Below are 4,902 nucleotides of genomic sequence, written 5' to 3' on the forward strand. Positions count from 1 at the left end.
ATGGTAATTGGTAATGGACTGGTGATGGTTAGTTAATCAATATTTAGATAGCAACCTAGCTGATTGCAATGGATGTGGATGCCGAATCTGACAATGAACACTCCGATTCTAATTCTGTTGCTGACAATGTAGATCAGGACCTCACACTTGCAGATGTGTTCCACACTGACTCCCTGTACTGCGCAAACGCAAGCGCGCTAAAATTTGAATTTGTGTACAGCTGTCAAGTGTAAGGGGTAAATAATATACACATAACCGCCAAACGTTATAATTGAAGATAATTTAGCTTACCTATTATATGTAGTAGGTATATGAAAATGCCATGTTATCAAGATGAATTTTGTTGTTATCTACATTTGGAGTGCATGGTCATAGAATATGCCAAAGGCGATATTAGGAAACTGCTTCGGTAAGTACTGTAATAGTTAATTAGAAAGAGTTAATGACATTTACTTACAGCAATAACGTTACAGACCAACATTGACCCTATGGTAAAGAGAGAGTCCGGTGCTGAACCAATCACAAAAAACCAGACTACAAGGATCATGACTGATAGCTAAAGTAGAGGTTTGCTTTCAAGTTGGCGCTATAATGTATTTAACTGGAATTCACAGTAGTGACCGAAGGCTTTAATTCGAGAAGAAGAACATATTCTTTCCAAAAATACAGCGACATTTGGTTTGTAATATGGAAGTCAGCAGGAACTGGTATTATAAACAAAACAAACGGTGGCACGTTAAAGCAAATTCAAATTTTAGCGCGCTTGCGTTTGCGCAGTACAGGGAGTCAGTGTGGAACACATCTGCAAGTAGGACCTCACTCCCCCAAAAGCCGAGAAACAAAGGGTATCTGCGATTCAAAAACGGCACCGAGAGCAGAAGTTTCAAACAGATTGGTTGAAAGATCCACAGTTTAAGTACTGGCTAACCCCTGTCGCAGGTAAAACTAATTTATAATATCATTGAAGCTCTAATTTATAGTTCACAGATAACTGCAAAAAGGCCAAGTGTATTGTCTGCAAGGTTTCGATGTTATACGAGCTGACAGTCCTGAAGAATCACATGCGAACCGAAAAACATTTACGTAATGTCAAGACCGTTGCTTCGACATCCTCAGTTTTAGAAAAATTTGTGCGTGCTGAAGCTCCAACAAAAAAAGAAACACTAATCAAAGAAGCAGAAATCAAAATTTGCAGCTACTTTGCAGAGCACAATATACCCAATAACACTATTGATCATTTAGAAGGTATGCTGAAGAGTGCATTTCCAGATTCGGAAATTGCAAGAGGCATATCCCTAAAAAGAACAAAGTGTACCGCTATTATAAAAAACGTTATTGGCAGTCATGAAAAACAAGAATTAATAAAACTGTTGTGCTGCAGTAAATTTAGTGTTTTGTGTGATGAATCAACAGACATTAGTACAAATAAGTGTGTGTGTATTGTAGTATTTTTGATAGACGAGTTAAAAAAATTGTTAGTTCATTCTTTGAATTAGTTTCTGTTTTCAGTGATGATAATAGTAGTACATTAAATGCGGAACATTTATTTGAACACATTATAGATGTGTTCAGATCTAAAAATATACCACTTAACAATATTGTGGGATTTGGAAGTGATGGCTGTAACCTCATGATGGGTCGCAATAACTCGGTATCCAGCAGGTTTAAGGAATTATTTCCAAATGCATTTGCCATTCATTGCACTTGTGTGCAAGTCAAGCATGCAAAGAACTTCCCAGAAGTTGTGAAGATCTTGCAAGGAACATATATTCATTTTTTAAGGTATGATTTATAAGTGTATTGTTATGATTGTATTGGTTTCGGTTTTAGACAAGTGCAAAACGACTTCATGAGCTGAAACAGTTCCAAATATTTGCAGAAACCAATGTGCATCGCATACTTCGTCCGTCTCAAACCAGATGGTTGTCTTTGACTTCTGTCGTATCCAGGATTATTGAGCAGTGGCCTGCTTTAGTTTTATTTTTTAATGAAAAGTGGTTGTCTGAAAAGCTAATAGCAGCAGAACAAATCCATAAGTGGCTCAATGATCCATTTATGAAGCTATATTATTATTTTTTTAAATTGGGTTTTGCCAAAATTTTCTGCAATGAATGCTCTATTTCAAAGTGAAAAAGTCTTAATTGCTTGTTTACATAAAAAATTAGAGAGCCATTATAGAGAACTCCTCGAGGGGGTAACCACTTCCCGAAATCGTGTCACAAATCCCCTCGCAATCCCCGAAATCGCTAAGAAATCTTTTCGCAATCGCAGCAATCCCTCGAAATCGTCGAAATCCTTTCGAAATCGTCGAAATCCTTTCGAAATCACCGAAATCTTTTAAAACTCGTCAAAATATATCATCTGGCGAACACGTGATTATTCTAAATCGGCATGTCGGTTTCTCGGTCGTGTCGTTTCCGGTAAAGTCGCGATTAACTATTAACCTCGCTATTAACGTAAGGCGTCAACGGCCACACGACACGACAACACGTTTTTTTGTTTTATTCCAGATCTTATTTTACAGTGTGTTTTAATAATTACGTTGTTATTGTTGTTATTAGATAACTAACTTACAGTGGAGTGGAACATTTACGAGTGATTTGTTTTGCAAAGAACGGTAAGTTTAATAACACATTGTATTTACACTTGAGGAGTGTTTAGCAAAAACAGCATAAGTCCAAATTTACGGAAAATGAGTTTATCGCGCTACGGTGAGCTGGAAAGTGATTGTCATCGATACATGTAATGAAATCCCACAAAAACATCATAGCTGCCAAGATATAGTCATTTAAAATATGGTTGATTCTTGCAAAAAATGACATACTTTTTTTCCCCCAAAAACCGCATATATCCATGGATTTTTCTTTTTTCTTTCAAAAAGTTGGCCAAAATTTCAGCTGATATCACAAAAAATATGTTTGTCTGCACAAACTACACCAACTTGTAAAATTAGCTTTTTAAAACATCCGCTCTATAATCACTTAGGCTGTTTTTTTAATCTCCTGACTTTTTTTTTTGGACATACGCTGTTTTTGCTAAACACTCCTCAATTTATTAGTCCGTTTAAATAATTAAAAATAATTTAAATAATTAACTAAATTAATTTTTAATTATAATATATAAAATAAATTCATAACATTGCACGCACCTATACAACAATTGATAATAACTTAAATTATCGCTTATTTCCTTTTTTAGAAAATGCAACGAGTAGACGAAAATAAACTCAAAATTTTTACGATTCTACAAGAATTGGGGATGGAAAATACTTTTCCAACTTATCTTAGTGATTTGTTAGCATATAATGGTTACGCAAGTTATGAAACGCTAAGCTTACTTGTAGAAAACGATATTACAAAATTAGAAGAATTTGCGCGACAAATTTTACCAAGATTATTATCAAATGAAGAAAAAGAACAATTTTTTGGAATATTTATGAAAGATCCTACATTATTTTATATAGTTCCAGGTGATCGAATTATGTTAAATATCCTTTGTGAAAAATGTAAGAAAAGACAGAAAAACCCTGGAAAAGAATGTAGAGAAAATGTACCAAAACAAAGAAACTCTTTGCTGCTATAGAAGAGGCAAAAGAAAAGGTTTTTGAGGATTGTTACAATTTGGGTATGATTCTACCAGATAATATTAAAGCTTTGGCATTAACACGGGTGTGCATCCCAGAGATCCCGCCAAGTCAGGAAAATGTACATCCTATCGATTATTCTGAAGCACATAATAATTTTTCAGAAACGAGTGAGGTAGACGTGAATGTTGAAGATAGAGACGATATTGATGAAGAAAGAGGTATCTTTGAGGAACCTGAAGATCTTGGTGATCTAAATATTCAAGATTTCAGTGCCAAATACAATAAAAGACAAACATTGCCTCGTAATATGCTCAAGATTAAAGTAAATGGAAAGGAGGAGGAGTAAAGAAGTCAACACTTTGCTGGTTATTTTCAATCAAGACAAACCGTCTTTCTAGCGATCGTTTGCTTCGATTTCGTGGAAGCACTGCATCTAGCAGTTTAAATAAAAAAAAACAAACAAAGAGTACTTCAACAAAACGAAAGAAAAAGAGAATCGCTATTAGCGAAGCAGAGACAGACGAGGAAAGCGATAGATATTCAGAAAAGAGTGAGTTAGAAAATGAAAGCTTTGGCGAAGAAGATGTCACCGACGATACAACGCCAATAAACACAAAAATTGACATAAGCGCAGAAAACTATTACGCCGTGTGTTATCTTAGATCATGGTATATTGGCAGAGTACTAGAAATATTTAACGATGATACATGTCAAATTAAATGTTTAAAATGTGTTTTAGATTCATATGTTTGGCCGAAAGACAAAGATGAAGATATACAAATTGTCGAAAATAAATTTATTTTTTATGGCCCCATATCATTATTGGGCAGTGAACCTTTTATTTTACAACGGCACCAAAAAATACAGATTGAGAAGGAATTTAAAATCTCTCAAAAACTATTAAAAGATTTTCTGTAAATTGTAAGCGTGATGTATTGTTAACTTGTTCTTTTCAAATAAAAAAGAAAATAATCTCTTCAAAACTGTGTTGCTATTAACGATAATGTTTTTGTTTAATTTTTAATCTTACATAAATCAAAACATTATTTTTGACATGTATACATGTTCAGAAATCGCAAAAATGTGGTATAGAAATCTCAAGAAATCGTTACAAAGCTCTTGAAATCGCCGCAATCTCTCCGCAATCGCCGCAATCTCCGCAATCCTTAGCAATCGCATGAAACTTTCCGCAATCTATCGAAATCCCTTATTTTCGCAATCGTGTCACAAATTTTCCGTAAGTGGTTACCCCCTCGGAATACCCGTTCAATTTGTGAATTGATTTAGATTTAGATTAATTTTTTTCATTTATATTG

At 34.5% G+C, this 4,902-nt stretch overlaps 1 pseudogene; it reads left to right on the plus strand.

Annotated features, from left to right (window-relative positions):
* LOC116161783 lies at positions 1-3,932 on the plus strand (annotated as a pseudogene).
* The last annotated feature ends 970 nt before the right edge of the window (positions 3,933-4,902 follow it).

This window comes from Photinus pyralis, unplaced genomic scaffold, assembly GCF_008802855.1.
Source record: "Photinus pyralis isolate 1611_PpyrPB1 unplaced genomic scaffold, Ppyr1.3 Ppyr1.4_LG1, whole genome shotgun sequence".
In the NCBI taxonomy this organism is placed as follows: Eukaryota; Metazoa; Arthropoda; class Insecta; order Coleoptera; family Lampyridae; genus Photinus; species Photinus pyralis.